General features: G+C 39.7%; 1 long non-coding RNA gene across 1 annotated transcript in view; it reads left to right on the top strand.

Moving 5' to 3' along the window:
- Positions 1 to 16737, top strand: part of LOC138758792 (uncharacterized) — a 30566-nt gene extending 13829 nt beyond the window's left edge. Inside the window, exon 2 of the long non-coding RNA XR_011354447.1 lies at positions 16657 to 16737. This is a non-coding gene — a long non-coding RNA (uncharacterized lncRNA). The remainder of the gene's footprint in view (positions 1 to 16656) is intronic.
- The last annotated feature ends 509 nt before the right edge of the window (positions 16738 to 17246 follow it).

Genomic DNA, 17246 nt, shown 5'->3' with positions numbered 1-17246 from the left:
ATCATTCTCTTTCTCTTGCAGTTTGATATACACGTTTGTTATAAATCTTTTAATTATCATTGTGTCTGTAATCACAAATTCAAAACTGCTTCCTTCTGTTAACCTCAGCCTGCTTCCCAATTTGTCCTTCAAGTAGGTTTTCAGTTGGTGGCATACCATATTTGTACTTCATTTGTTCAAAAGATAATAAATTATTTCCCAAAAGACTATTTTCTATTCTTTTGATCCCTTTTCTCTCCCATTCTCTAAAGGAAAGGTTATCTATTGTGAAAGGGATTAGTTGATTTTGCGTCAATATTAATTTTGTTAGTTGGTAATTTGTTTTTTTTTCTCCTTTCTACGTGAATCTTCTTCCAAATGTTGAGCAGATGTTGCACCAGCTTTTTATCCCACTTATATAGTATACCTTCTCCCCTATTTTATCTAGCTCTAATCTGGTCCAATCTGGTTTTTCCCTTGTTTGATAAAAATCTGATAGGTATCTTAATTGTGCTGCTCTATAATAATTCTTAAAGTTTGGTAGCTGTAAGCCCCCTTGTTTGACCCATTCTGTTAATTTATTTAGCACTATCCTCGGTTTCCCCCCTTTCCATAAGAATTTCTTTATTATTTTCTTTAGCTCATTGAAGAATTTCTCTGTTAAGTGAATTGGAAACAATTGAAATAGGTATTGTATCCTTGGGAAGATATTCATTTTAATGCAATTTACCCTTCCCATTAGTGATAGTGGTAAATCTTTCCAATGTTCTCAGTCATCTTGTAATTTCTTAACTAAAGGCTGATAATTTAATTTTTATAGATGGCCTAGATTATTATCTAGTTGAATATCTAGGTATTGGATTGCTTATGTTTGCCATTTAAATGGTGATTCTTTCTTAAACTTTGTGAAATCCGCATTATTCATTGGCATCGCTTCACTTTTATTTGTGTGGATCTTGTACCCTGATACTTCTCCATATTCCTTCAATTTCTTATGTAATTCTTTTATTGATAATTCTGGTTGTGTTAAGTATATTATAACGTCATCTGAAAATAGACTGATCTTATATTCCTTCTCTTTTATTTTTATCCCTCTTATTTTATTTTCTGTTCTTATCAGTTCTGCCAAGGGTTCTATAGCTAACGCAAACAGTGAAGGAGATAGTGGACATCCCTGCCTAGTTGACCTGCTTAATTTAAATTGGTTTGATATATATCCATTTACTGTCACCTTCGCCAATGGTCCCTTATATAATGCTTTAATCCAATTAATATATTTCTCTGGTAGGTTGAATTTTTGTAGTACTTTGAATAAATAATTCCATTCTACTCTGTCAAAGGCTTTCTCTGTGTCTAAGGCAACCGCCACTGTTGCCGTATTATTTCCTTATATTGTATGGATTAAGTTAATGAACTTACAGATATTGTCCGTTGTTCGTCTTTTCTTAATAAATCCAGTTTGATCTAGTTTTACTATTTTTGGTACACAGTTGGCCAATCAGTTTGCTAATAGTTTAGCTATTATCATATCTGAGTAGAGATATTGGTCTATTCGATGCTGGTGTTAGTGGATCTTTCCCTGTCTTTGGTATTACTGTAATTATTGCTGTTTTGCATGAATCTGGCATGTTTTGTGTTTCTTCAATCTGGTTCATTACTTCCAGGAGAGGAGGAATTAATAAGTCTTTAAATGTTTTATAGAATTCTATTGGGAGTCCGTCCTCTCCCAGCATTTTATTGTTCGGTAGTTTTTTTAATATATCCTGTATTTCCTCTATTTCAAATGATTTTATCAATTTGTTTTGCTCCTCTTCTTGAAATTTCGGTAGTTCAATTTAAGCTAGAAACTCATCTATTTTGCCTTCTTTCCCTTTGTTCTCAGTTCTATGTAATTCCTCGTAGAATTCCTTGAAGTTTTCATTGATCTCCGTTGGGTTATATGTAATTTGTTTGTCCTTTTTCCTTGATGCCAATATCATTCTTTTAGTTTGTTCTGTTTTAAGCTGCCAAGCTAGTATTTTGTGCATTTTTTTCTCCTAGCTCATAGTACTTCTGCTTTGTCTTCATTATGTTCTTCTCCACCTTGTACATTTGTAGCGTTTCGTATTTTTTTTTGTCCGCCAATTCTCTTCTTTTTGTTGTATCTTCCCTTGTTGCTAATTCTTTTTCTGTACTTGCTATTTCCCTTTCCAGCTGTTCTATTTCCCGATTGTAGTCCTTCTTCATCTTAGTTACATAACTTATTATCTGCCCTCTGATGAACGCTTTCATTGCATCCCATAGTATAAATTTATCTTTCACTGATTCCGTATTTATTTCAAAGTACATTTTAATTTGGCGCTCAATGAATTCTCTAAAGACTTTACTTGATTTGATTCAATATTTCAGGGTAGGAAGCTTGTTGAGACCAAGATTTTAAAAAAAGATCAAATTACACTGAGGTTGGAAAATTACACTTGATCCTCTCCACTACTGAACGCTTGATGTAAACTGGGTCATGTTTCCAAAACTCCTTCCTGAAGTCCACAATCATCTCCTTGGTTTTGCTTACATTGAGCGCAAGGTTGTAGATGTGACACCACTCAAAGAGCAAACCAATCTCCTTCCTTTACCCTTCCTCATTGTCGTTTGTGATTCTACTGACAATTGTGGTGTCATTGTAGATAACATTGGAAATGTGTCTGGCCACACAGTCATCGGTGTATAATGAGTAGAGCAGTGGGCTAAACATGCATCCTTGTGGTGAACCTGTGTTAATAATCAGTGAAGAGCTTCCAATTCATATTGACTGTGGTCTTCTGATGAAGAAGTCAAGGATCCAGTTGCAGAGAGGGGTACAGAGCCCTAGAGTTTGTAACTGAGGGAATAATGGCATTAAAGGCTGAGCTGTAGTTGATGAAGAATAGCCATATGAATGAATTGCTATTATCGAGGTGTTCCAGAGCGGAGGATAGCTAGCAATATTGCATCTGCAGTGGAGCGATTGTGACAATAGGCGAATTGCAGTGAATTCAGATTTTGCTTAGGTACGTGTTAATTCTGGTCATGACCAGCCTCCCAAAGCATTTAATCATAGTATAAGTTAGTGCTACTGGGCGATAGTCATTGGGGCATCTCACACTGCTCTTCTTGGGTACCGGGATGATTGATGCCCTTTTGAAGCAGGTGGGAACCTCTGCCTACAGCAATGAGAGGTTGAAAATGTTCGTGAATACTCCAGTTAGTTGGTTAGTGCAGATTTTCAGTATCCTGCCAGGTACGCTGTCAGGGCCTGATGCCTTGTGAGGTTTCACCCTCTTGATTGATGTTCTAACATCATCCTCAGAGACAGATATTACAGGGTCCTCTGCCTTTGCAGAGATTTTAGTAGACACTGTTTGGTTCTTCTCAGAGCAGGTATAGAAGGCATTTAGGTCATTGGGTAGTGAAGCATTGCAGCTGTCTATAGTGTTCGCCATCGCTTTGTAGGCTGTAATGTCCTGCACTCCCTGCAATAGCTGGCGTGTATATGCCTCTGTCAGAATTGCCACTTTCCCTCAGAGATGGCCTTTTGCAGGTTGTACCTGGACTTCTTGTAGAGATCTAGATCCTTGGCCTTAAACACTCTTGTTCTCTCCCTCAGCAGGTTGCAAATCCTCTGATTCATCCAGTGCTTCTGGTTGGGGGAGCAGGACTGGGACATGACTGTCACATCTATTTCCATGATGAAATGATGATGACAGAAACGCTGCCTCCCCTAATTTTTCCACATGCCAGTGTTTGGACAGTGCAATGGAGGGTGTAGCCGTTGGACTGCAGCACCATGTCCGGAATGCCATGTTTCTGTAAAGCACATCATGTTGATGTGAAGTCTGGCTTGGAGTTCATCAAGTTTGTTCTCCAAGGATTTTACATTGCCCAGGAGGATGATAGGGAATGGAAGCCTCATGGCCCAGCATCTCAGCTTAACCTGTAACCCCCCCCCGCCCATCAGGTCCACGAGTTCGGATCTTCTTTACATGGCCCATGGGTCTGCTACTGGTAGTTCCTGTGGTGTTTAAATGGTGTGTGTGCTGTCCCTTTAAATCACCTGCAATTTTTAAATGTACTGAGCATCTGCTGTTTGCGAAATTTATATGGCCCTATTGCTGGCAGTTTAAAACTCCCACAGTGTTGTTGTTGTACATGCTTGAGCGTCGGCTGTTTAAAGATCCTGCATTCCAATGGAGACTGCGATTTTTCAGATCTGAGGTCTGCCAGTGATCTTAGGACATCTTTATTAACAGCCGTTTGATTTTATGTTTCTGGTTCTATGGTTGTATTTTAGTCATTATATGTGCGATGATACGCTTCAGTACATCACTCGGCCAACAGGTGGCCTAGAAACACGACACGTGGTCTAATGACATCCGACCACCAGGTGGGCCCAAAGGGCCCATGGTATAAAGCCGAGGTCCCCAACGTGTGCTCTCTCTTTCTCCCCCAGGATCACTGTAAGCACAGCTAGCAGCCAACTACATATTTATATGAGTGGAATAAAACTGTGTTGCCCCAAACAGTATTGGGCTGTATTTTCCTTTGGTACAGCTTTCCACAATGTGTGGGAATATTTGATAACTCCCGTCAGAGCTGCATGCAAAGAGTGGCCACTGTAAGGTGCCATCTTTAACAATAGTACTTCATTTCCTGATGGCAGCAGTGAGAACAGAGTGTGTGCTGGGTGGTATGGATCCTCAATGATTGCTGCTGCTCTTCGACAGCAGTGTTCTCAATGGCGCAGAGGATTCAACCTGTGATGTCTTGGGCTATATGCACGACCTTTTTCAGGGCTTTATACTCAGGGGTATTGGTTTTCCATACCAGGCTATGATGCAGCTGGTCAGCACACTTTCCACCACACATCTGCAGAAATTTGCCAGGGTTTCTAGCATCGTACCAGACATGCTTTCTTCACAATGCCATTAGTGTGTTGGGTCCAGGAAAGATCCTCCAAGATAGTGACTTCTAAGACCTTAAATTTGCTCACCCTCTCCATCTCTGATCCCCAATGATCACTGTATCATACGCATCTGGTTTTCCCTTCCTGAAGTCAATAATCAGCTCCATGGGTTTGGTGACATTGAATGCGAAGTTGTTGTTGGTGCACTATTCGGCCAAGTTTTCAATCTCCCTCCTTCATTTGACTAATTAGATTGCTATAGTTAGATAAATCTATTGGTGCACTATTTTGAATATGATGCTCCCTTGAAGCACCAGGGACACTTTGCCAAGTTAAGTTAGATAAAAACAAATTAAGTGTTTGCTGAAAAGTCTGACCTAAATCATTATCTTTGTTTCTCTTTACCTAGATGTGGCCTGACCCTGGGTGTTTCCAGCATTTTCTATTTTTGTTTCAGATTTCTAACTCTTTGATTTCACTAATTTATGTAAAGTAAAGTTGTTTTTATAGAAATTTACTTCGATAACTTTGCAGAAAATATGAAATTTCAAATGTTCCTTCCATCTGCAAAAGAATTCCAATTGCATCTGCACAGATTTGATTGGAGCCTGCTCAAGAATCACTTAGTTTGTGTTTGATCATACGTTTTGATCCCTGATAAATTGAGAGAGGATTCTTTTCATCCCTGGACTTAAAATGGAAGTAAACTTCACTGACATTCCAGTCCTTGATCACTTACATCTTATCCAGCTTTCTGTGATACGCAAAAAATAACCTCAGGTTTTGAAGAACTCTACTTAAAAAGAATACGGAACCCTTCCATTACTAGATCTAATCTATTTTTATGAAGTTTGAATGGTATCTGCATCTTTTGAGATAGAGTCAAAGAAGGAGGTGCCACTTCCAAGCTGGCAGACCACCTTTCCAAATTTTTCACTTGATCTTCCTTTCAAGGATCCGTTATCTCCAGTGAATATTTCTTTATGCATGTTCCATAATAAAAAGCTTTTGTGAGCCAAATGGTAACTGGCATTGTATGAATAGAAAGGCATGTCAAATTCACTTTCCTCCAATCAGAACTGAAATTCAATATCCCATTAGCCTGCCAAATTTCCCCTATGTGCGTATAACCCATTTTATGAAAAGATAAAAACACTCCTGTTCACTGGAAATCATCCTCAATGGGAAAATCATCAGAATAGACCCGCTGCCTGATGAACTGAAATCTTTGGCTGCTTTTTGGTCATACTAATATGTATTTTGCTTATTTTCATGAGAAATTTCCAAATATATAGAGTAAAACCCTCTGTTATCCGGAATTTAAGTAACCGGCAAAAAAAATTGCAAAACATACAGGTTTAAACTTGACATACCTGGCATCATTTTGCCAATCCATGCAACACGGAATTTCAAGCAACTGGAAAATTCAATTATCCGTCATCTTCCAATCCCCATAGGTTCCGGATACCAGGGGTTCGACCGTATAGCATGCCAATCACTTTGCATTGCAGAAACCAGACAACTTGTGCTTCCTTGGTATATTAAAAACTGCATTTACCAGAAGACCTTGTTTGGATTTGCCTAGGTGGTATGAATCTGCTGTTGAAATGCAGCAACCCTTGCCTTGAGTTAACTAAACGAATGAAGCAACAGCATTCAATACCTAAGAAATGTAAAGGGAAGAGATAATTACAGAAAATCCAGGCAAATGAAAAGACAGAGAAACAAAATTAACATTTGAATTTGATGACCTTTCATATTTTAGACTCTGTGTTTCCTGTTTTATTCCTGCACTTTGCATTTGGCCCCCTATTTCTCTCCTCAAATACTGCTTGATCTGCTAAGTATTTCCAGCATATTCTGTTTATATTTCACATTTCAAGAATCAAACATATTTTGCTTCAGATAAAAATTGTGGCAGAAGAGAGGAGATTTCCAGAGTAGCTACAAGAGCTGGAAGCAGGAATTTTAAACTACCACATACATTGATGTAAAAGTCAAATTTTGTACACCATTTTTTAATGTTAAATTCATGGGGTCATCTATTACATGGATACTACTTCTAAAGGGTTGAAATATACACTAGAATCCAAAATACCGTATCAACAGCAGAACTTCAAATCATCTCTCAATGAATAAAGGCCAAAAACACAATGGATTACAGTAATCATTCAGAGTCTGCGCATCAAAACGCACATCCTACCATTGGGAAGGCCAGGACTGCAGTAAGTATCTGCGTTCTCAGAGGTGTCAGGAGATCAGATGGGCAGGTGGCCAGGGTCAAGACATGTCCATGTTCGAGGCATCGGGAGTTCTAGCTGTGGGTAGCCAGGGCCAGGGTGAGAGACTAAGGTCAACTTTTATACGAAATATATGGAAAATTGCAGATATATTGGCCAAAAGCAGGGGCTAACATTTATGTGAGATCAACTTTTACATGAGTACATACAGTAAATATCAGGACAAGGGATCAAAGTTGTGAAGAGCTGAGTAGAGACAAGGCTGGAGTGAAAATGGGGAATGTTGAACAGACTGTACCATAAAGGAATAAATACCATTCTAATTGGGAGATGAGGCTCTGGTTTCAAATATAATAGGACAGAGATAAATGTCCTGTGCCTGTTGAAATAAGAGTACAAAATGAAATAATTATGTATAATCTCACATAAACTACAAAGATGTGACTCCAGGGAGACATAGATTGGAAGCTGAATATTGAGGGACAGATATGAAGGAAAGATAGAAACCATTGAAAGTTGGAGAAGTGATTCTGTTATTTTCTCTTCGTTCAGACACCAATTTAAAGGGAACTCTAGGCCACAGCACCACCGATGTCAGTTCGGGAAACCAAACTGTTGAAGCAGTTTGGATGGAGATAAGTAATACTTAAAGCAAGTATAGTAGTTACTTTTGGTGGTCATAGACAGGTCACATTTAGAATATCCACACACAAGGATAAAGCATAAAGGAAAATATAGTTTGCACAAAAAATAGCAAATTTCAGGTCAGTTACATTAACCAGTCAAAATGAATATACAAAAAGCTATAGTTAACATTGTTCGAGCAGGGCACTTAGAAAAAATCAAGATAATCGCACAAAGTTTGTATAATTTTGCAAAGTTTTGTCTGATTTGCTGGTAAATGTGAATTTTGCAGATACCAGGGCACTAATACAATACACAAAAGTGTGAGAGGAACTCAGCAGGGTAGCATCCATGACCGATTTGTTTTAGCTATAAAAAGGAACTGGAAAATGTATTATACTTAGCTTCCCAGTGGACATTCAATAAATAATGTACTGATGAGCAAAATACTATTGCAGCACCAGTCTGTAAGGAGTTTGCATATTCTCCCCATGTCTGCATGGGGTTCCTCCAGGACTACTAGTTTAATTTGGGTTGCATGGGCTTGTGAGCTGTAAGGGCATGTTTCCGTGCTATATCTCTAAATTAATATTAAATAAATTAAAATGCAATATTCAAGGTTATTACCAAAATGAAAAGCCTACAATGTAAGTAATAACAAAGTGACGTACAGAGAAAATAGATAGCCGCCAAGAATGAATAGAAGGTAATGAGTGTTTATTGTCATATACACGAATACAATATACAGATGCACTGAAATTCAGACTTACTGCAGCCAAGCAGGTACACAAGATACACCAACTACTATAGTATATATTCAATTAGCACACTATACCAAGACATATAAAGAAATAATCAATATAAAAGGATAGATCAATGATCTATCTAAATTGCAGTTAGTGCAGCAATTTGCAACGCTGTTACCGTGCCAGCAATTTGAGTTCGAATCCCACGCTGTCTGTAAGTAGTCTGGATGTTCTCCCCGTGTCCGCGTGTATTTCCTCTGGGTGCTCCAGTTTCCTCCCACCCTTCAAAACGTAACAGGTTGTAGGTCAATTGGGTGTAATTGGACGGCACATAGCAGAGAGATGAAAAGGCCTATTACCGTGCTGCATGTCTGAATTTAAAATTAAAATATTCACAGTTGCAAATAGAATAGTTTGGGGAGACTCAAGAGCCTGATGGCTTTTGGATTAAAAAAACTGTTCTTCAACCTAGAAGGGCTGGATTTCAGGTTTCTGTATCTCTGCCCGATGGTAGCAGCAAGAAGAGGTTGTGACTAGGGTGGTGAGTTTCCATTATGATGTTAGCTGCCTTCTTGAGGCAGCATCTCACATAGATATCTTAAATGGATGGGAGATCAGAACCTGTGATGGATGTGCCAATTTTTTTGCAGTCTTCTGCATCTGAGTTACCAAACCAGACTGCAATGCAACCAGTCAGTATAGTTTCCCCAGTGCACCTGTAGAAGTTTGATAGAGTAAGCTTTTGGGGAGTAGAGGCACTGAGGTGCCTTCTTCACAGAGTATACATATAAATCGATCTTTTCCTGGTTGGCAATGCAAGAGAAATATACAAAAATAGATAGTAAAGTAAGTTGTAAAAGGCTACAAATGCATAGAGAGAAGTTGTGTGATTGGACAAAGATCTGGCAAATGGAATATTATGAGAAAAATGTAAAATGATCCATCTTAGCAGGAAGAAGCATAATATGACTGCTGAGAAATTGCAGAGGGATCTGGGTGTCACTGCGTGATTCTCAAAGGATAAGATCTGGGTGCAGCAGGCACTTACGAGATAAAGTGACTTATTTTCTTAGAGGACAGCATATCCTTGGAACTCTCTCAAAAAATAATGGAAACAGAAAGACAGAATCTTTGAACAGTTTTAAGGCAGGCTTAGTTTATTGACAAGCAAGAAGTAAAAGGGCAATTCAGGTTAGACAGGAATTTGGTGTTAAGGTTACAGTTAGATCAGGAATGATCAGTAAGCTCAAGATACTGATTAACCGATTTCTGCCACTAATTTATCTGTGTACATGCTCATGCAGCAAAGGATATTTTACAAGGAGAGTAACTTGCAAATAGTTCTGACAGGAAATTCATCTCATCACTTGTTCTAAATATGCTGTGTAGTAACAGCTGCAACCTCTATTCTGATTCCAAAATTAGAATTGAATTTTGAAAGTAGAGCACAAAGCTCCTATAACAGTGAAATCAACTAAGGGTGAATTTCAAGGCACATTTTTTCTCACTGAAATTACAGAGGAAAGCTGTAAAGGAGTGTACCCTGCTGGAAGATCAAGGAATCACAACCCTGATGCTTGATCTGAAATGTTGACTGCTTCAATTTCCACAAAAACTGCTTGACCCGCTGAGATTTTCCAGCATTTTCTGCTTTTTTTCAGATTTCCATCTGTTTTATTTTCATTATTAACTCTGTCTCTTCCTAAAGTTACTGTCAGATTATTAGTGTAGTAAAAGCAATATAAACTGTCATTTGAACCACAATATTCAGTCTGTTGTATTCTTTGCCACCTACATACAGGCACAGTTAGTGCAGCAATTTGTGCAACCCTGTTACCATGCCAGCAATTTGATCTGCGTCTGCCTTGGGGAAACTTTTCAGATCACTTAAAACATACCTTTAAATTACACTAGACAACAAATTTCATTTGTAATCAGCACCTGATGCCTCTTGTGTCAGTGTCCAAAAATAGTTGGCCAGCATTGATGGATTCTAGTTGCTTCGATACCGCTTTTCCATGGTCGCAATACCCTGGTGAAAATTTTCACCGTGTTCATCAAAAACCGCACTAAGATCAGCAGGGAAGACGTCCATGTGCAAATGCAGAAAATGAATTTTCAATGATATGTTGCACTTCGTGTTTTTTTCTGCTTGAAGTCGACTTAAAATATGGCAGGAAATCACAAAAATAGCTAAAAAAAAGTATGTGATAGGAAACTTTTCCGGAGATTTTCGAAATCATGAGCCCAAAATTTTATCCAGCTCAAAACCGGATTTAAGATGGCGCCTTACAGTGACGACTCTTTGCATGCAGCTTTGATTGGAGTTATCAAATATTTCAGAAATATTCAAATTCAACCCCAGAACCATAAAATCAAACTCATCTGTAAATAAGGATATCCTAAAATCGCTGGCAGACCTCGGAATTGGAAGAATTGTCAGTCTCCGTCGGACTACGGGACCTTTAAACAGCAGCGATCGGGCAGGTTCATCACTGTCGGAGTTTTAAACAGTCAACGATCGGGCCATTTAAACCGCGGGAGTCGCAAACAGCAGATGATCAATACATTTAAACGTCGCAGGTGATTTAAAGGGACATCACACAGACCATTTAAACACTGCAGGAACTACCAGCAACAGACCCACAGGCCATGCAAACAAGACATGGATGCAGAGGGGGGCTACAAGTTTAGCTGAGACGCCAAGCCCTGAGGCTTCCACTCCCTACTATCCTCCTGGCCAATGTGTAACCTTTGGAGCCAAACTCGATGAACTCCAAGCCTGACTTCAACATCAGAGAGACATCATGGAGTGCTACGTGATGTGCTTTACAAAAATATGGTTAAACGTGAACATTCTGGACATGACGCTACAGCCCATGGGCTACACCCTTCTTCACGTTGACCAAACACTGGCGTCAGGAAAAAAAATCAAAGAAGGTTACTAACTTAGACAGGAGTAAAAAAATTATTCACACAAAGAATTATAAACCAGGGGAAAGATATGCTCTGAAAACAACAAGAAAAGTTGTTCATAGCCCACTGTGCTCCCAACAGAAGTAAAAATCCAATGGGCTTTATGAACTATATCAGATCAATCTTACCGATAAATGTCTTAAAGAGTTTATTGGATCTGTCATGTAAATGAATACATCATCTGCAAATAAATTAATTTTATGTTCTTCTTTTCCAACTTTAATAGCTACAATGATACAGACCCATGCATGAGAGACTCCACAAGGCCAATTCTAGGAATCTTATTCACAAATTTAAGAGAAGGTTGGATGTGTACGTGGAGGAGAGGGGGTTGGAGGGTTATTGGCGGACAGTGGGAGGTTTGAGCTAGTGGAGTTGTTCTAGTGAACCGGTGCAGACTCGACAGGTCAACTTGGCCTGTTTCCGCTCCGTAAATGGTTATATGGTTATAAGGAGGCGTTTGTATCATCGTCAATTCATCACGGTGCACAGACGTGACGGCCATGTTCCGGTCCTTCTCCCCCCGATGTGGAGCATCTAGCGATCAAGAACCACCCGTTCTACCTGCCGAGGGAGTTCACTGCCATCGTCCTGGTTGCAGTGTATATTCCACCCTAGGCTAATGTCAGGTTGGCACCGGAAGGACTGAGCAGAGTGATTAGCAGCCATGAGACAATACATCCTGATGCCTTCCTGATCATTGAATGGGACGTCAATCAGGCCAATCTGAAGAAGTCCCTGACAAACTACCCCCAACACATCACATGCGAGACTAAGGGAGCCAACACACTTCAACTACTGCTACACCACCATGAAGAACCCATACCAAGCCACACCATGACTGTACTTTGGTGGGTCTGATCACCTGGATATACTTCTACTCCTGGTGTACAAGCAGGAACTGAGGACCACAGCACCAGTAGTGAAGACAGCGAAAGTATGGTCAAGGGAGGTGGAGGACTGTTTGTTGTACTGCATTGAATTGGTGGACTGGAACATATTCAAGAACTCATCTATAGATTTAAACGAATATACAACAGGTGTCGTCGACTTCAGCAAGACCTGTGTAGATGAGAGTTTGCCCTTGTGCACATACCAGGTGTTCCCCAAACAGAAGCCTGGATGAATCAGAGAATTCACAACCTGCTGAGGGCGAGATCAAGGCAGTTTACAGCCGGAGATCTATATCTTGACAAAAAGTCCGAGTACGACCTGTGGAGAGCCATCTCTGAAGCAAAGTGGCAATTCAGGAGGAATCTAGAGAAAGGTTCCCTGCTATGGCAGGGAGTGCAGGCCATTACAGCCTACAAAGCAAGGGAAAACACCATAGACGGCTAAGCACTTCATTGCTTGATAAGATAAACAACTTCTATGCCCACTTTGAGGAGACACAAACAGTGCCTACTAGAATCCCTGCAAAGGCTGAGGACCCTGTGATATCTGTCTCTGAGGACGATGCCAGAACATCATTCAAGACGGTGAATCCTCACAAGGCATCAGGCCCTGATGGCATACCTTCCATGGTACTGAAAATCTGCGCTAACCAACTAGCCGGAGGGTTTACAGACATTTTCAATCTCTCATTGCTGCGATCGGAAATTCCCACCTGCTCCAAAAGAGCATCAATCATCCCGGTGTGAGCTGTCTCAACGACTATCGCCCAGTAACACTAACCTCTACTGTGATTAAATGCTTTGAAAGGCTGGTCATGGCCAGAATTAACACAGACCTAAGCAAAGGTTTGGACTCACTGCAATCTGCCTATTGTCACAGTCACTCCACAACTGACGCAATATCACTGGCTCTCCACTCAGCTCTGGATCACCTTGAAAACAGCAACTCATACATACGACCACTCCTCATCATTTACATCTCAGCCTTCAACACCAATACTGGTCAAAAAGCTACAAACTCTGGGCCTCTGCACCCCCCTCTGCAACTGGATCCTCGACTTTCTCATCAAAAGACCACAGTTTGAATTGGAAACAGCATCTCCTCCTCTCTGATTATCAACACAGGCACACCCCAAGGATCTGTGCCTAGCCCACTGCTCTACTCATTATACACCCATGACTGTGTGGCCAGGCACAATTCCAATGCCATCTACAATTTTGCCGATGGCACCACAGTTGTCAGCAGAATCACAAACGGCAATGAGGAAGCGAACAGGATGGGAGATCAATCAGCTCATTGAGTGGTGTCACGCCAACAACCTTGCATTCAACTTTAATAAACCCAAGATGATCGTGGACTTCAGGAGGAAGTCAGGGGAACATAGCCCATTCCTCATCGTGGGCTCAGTAGTGGAGAGGGTCAAGAACTTCAAATTCCTGGCTGTCAACATTTCTGAGGATCTGTCCTAGAGCCTCCATGCTGATGCAATCACGAAGAAGGCTCGCCAGCAGCTAGACTTTATGAGGTATTTGAAGAAATTCGGTATGTCACCGAAGACTTTTGAAACATCTACAGGTGTAATGTGGAGAGCATTCTGGCTGGCTGCATCACAGTCTGGTATAGAGGCGTCAAATCTTAGGACAAGAATAAACTCCAGAGGGTTGTTAACTCGGCCTTCAGACACCAGACTTCACTCAATCGAGGACATCTACAAGAGGCGGTGTCTTAAAAAAGCAGCCTCTATCCTCAAAGACCCCATTCATCCAGGCCATGCCCTCTTCACTCTGCTAACGTCGGGAAAAAGGTACAAAAGCCTAAAGACAAGCACTCAACAGTGCAAGAATGGTTTCTTCCCCTCTGCCATCAGAATCCTGAATAATAAATGAACCAAAGACACTCCCTTACTTTTCATGCACTATTTTAAAAAAAATTATTGTTGGAAATGTGCACTAATGATGCTCCTGCAAACACCGAATTTTGTGACTTGTTCATGATAATAAATAGATATCGATAAAATGTACCCACATGTGTGCCAGAAGCAAAATCTTCACTGTCCTGTGTTATTAGTTGACTAGCATAGCTCTTACAACATTCCCATCTTTCCTCTCCACATAGTTCTTCTGACCTTCACCTCTGAAACCTAACAATCTCCCATTTCAGAAACTACCTTTGTTCCTTCAAAAATTTAAGAAGCACAAATCTAAATGTTTGTCTTTCCCCACACACATCAAGCTTTGCTTGAATTTTGGAGCAAATGTGGCCCCTTGCATCTTTTCTCTATTTGCATGTTTTTATAGTTTGCTTTTATTCCCTGCACTGCGTGCACAAAACTTTTAAAAAAACCCACAAAGATGAGACATCTCAATCAGGAAGAATGAGGACCTTCGTTTAACTGCCCCTGATGTGTGTAAAATGGCCACAGAACTTCCTCTGTTACAACTATGACGACACCTCAGGTGTACTTCATTAATATTAATACTCATTGGAAAGTGTTGAGATGCTAAAAGCTCATCTTCAAATTTAGTCTTCCTACTTCATTTTCTAAATCTGATTTCTGCATGCAGATAAAATAAAAAGTTAATAGGATATAGCAAAATCTTTCTGAACAATGTTTTCCCCTTCCAAGCAGAACTCATTTTCCATATCCTAAATTATACAATAGTGCTTTCAATCTCTTGAGAATTGAATTACACTGTGCACACAGTGCTTTTTGCTTGGGAGATACAAAATGTATTATTAATTTCTTTACCTGGGATCTCCTTACAGGTAAGATAAGGTGACTTGAGTGTCAATCTTCTATCACCAAAATCTACAGAAGTATCAAGGGCCTGTCAACCATTGTGTCTGTGTCATCCAAAAAGGTGACATCTGGCCTAATTCCACCTTTGAGATTATGAGACATAGCTTTTGAGAATGGGAAACACATCCAAGTTGCTTTTAAATATGAGAATTTTATTGTATAGTAAAGCCCCTGGTATGTGGAATTCAAGCAACCACCAAAAAACAAAGAAAATAAATTTTAAAATATTAAAACAAATAAGAAAAAATAATTCACTCTTAAGCAGGTTCAGCTTATACCCTGAAAGCTGACTAAATTGAAATAGCAAAGAATGGCAAAGAAGTATTTATAAAAAGCAAAAGGTCATCTGCATATACGGGAATCAATACCCTTCCTGTAAATCCCTGAACATCACTGTACTAATGGTTGTAAAACCAAATCAAAAAGTAATGACAAGTACAGTTGAAGATTAAAAGGTTTTGACTGCTGTATATCAGTAAAAATTAAAGCATTAGGACTGAAATAAAATAACTTAATTAAACATGGTGCAAAATTTAATTTTTCCAGGATTGCAAATAAATAACCCTACCACACCCAGTCAAAAGCTATCTCTGCATCTAACAAAAGAACACATTCATAGACAAGAGAGGGGGGGGTAAATATAAAATATTAAATAAATTATGTATATTAAAATAAGAATAATTTTTTAAATAAAGCCAGTCTGATCTTCAAAGATAAATTAATGGTAATATATTCTCCAGTCTGTGGGCTACCACTTTAACCAAGATCTTCATATCTGCATTCAGTTAAAAAAAATGTTTAATATTGTAAAGTAAATATTCTTTGAAATAACACATATACCTTTGGTGAAGATGGGAGCAAATATTCAGCCAACACATTGCCTTGGTTGTGCTTTGCTTGTTTCTTCTTTGGCTTGGCTTCGCGGACGAAGATTTATGGAGGGGTAATGTCCACGTCAGCTGCAGGCTCGTTTGTGGCTGACAAGTCCGATGCGGGACAGGCAGACACGGTTGCAGCGGTTGCAAGGGAAAATTGGTTGGTTGGGGTTGGGTGTTGGGTTTTTCCTCCTTTGTCTTTTGTAGCAGCTTGTAGCTGCTTGTAGCAGCTGATGGAATAGCATTTAAATAAAGTTGTGTTGGAATATAATGACATCTCTCAGGATGAAGAGCTGGTTGATATCGCTTGCCATTGGGGTGACTCTCCTTATCCATGCTTCGTAAGAGTCAACCGGTCAGAGGCTTTATCTGTAAACTTGAGGGGGGGGGGGGGGAAATTATCTATAATGTTTGTCTTTCAGGCAGCTCTGTGGAGGGGGAAGAACCTGCAGATGCAGTGATGGTTAAATGTTTTCAAACAATGTGACTGAAAATAAAGTACTGTAATATATTTTATATATTAATGCAAGTGAAGTTTGTTCAGTGAAAGAACGGTAAAGTATTTTTGATGTTTGTCTTTTAAACTTGTTAATTCTTAATGCAGGTGTATTAGTTAGCCATTGTCAATCTCAAGCAAGTGGAAAACACCTCTATTTTTCTCCAGTACATGAAATGCAGCAATCATGTGAGTACACAGTCCACTTTTGGGCTAATTTATCAATAATACATTTCTGGCAACACCTCCCATCTGTTATATTCTTTGTCCCAGTAACAAAAGGAAAATGTCCAGCTTATCTAACATGCCATCTCTTAGGAAGTGTGAGCATGCACTTCTTAGTCCCTCAACCTTTCCATTCTTATTCATGATTGTGTGTTACCTTCCCTTAACCAAATATATTACTTGGTATTTCTCCAGAAAGATTTTAATTTACCAGTTTTCATGTGGTCTCCATAATCTTACCAAATATTGTATCCTCTGTAAAATTCTTAGCTAAATTGGTAGAGTTATGGACATAGAGCAAACTAAGTCAGTTTGCAAGGAGATCAGGATGTTGTAAGGCTTTGGGTGGGGGGGATGGTGGGGGAGGCACAGCAGCACTACAAAAGAGTGCTTTGAGACTACAGGCTGGAGCTGTTTCAGGGAGGTGACCAACAACTACGGTCATGTAATCATTGAGGAGTACACCAGCTCAG

Source organism: Narcine bancroftii, chromosome 3 (assembly GCF_036971445.1).
Source record: "Narcine bancroftii isolate sNarBan1 chromosome 3, sNarBan1.hap1, whole genome shotgun sequence".
Taxonomy (NCBI): Eukaryota; Metazoa; Chordata; class Chondrichthyes; order Torpediniformes; family Narcinidae; genus Narcine; species Narcine bancroftii.
Note: the sequence above shows the minus strand (reverse complement) of the source record. Positions and strands in the feature narration are given on the sequence as shown.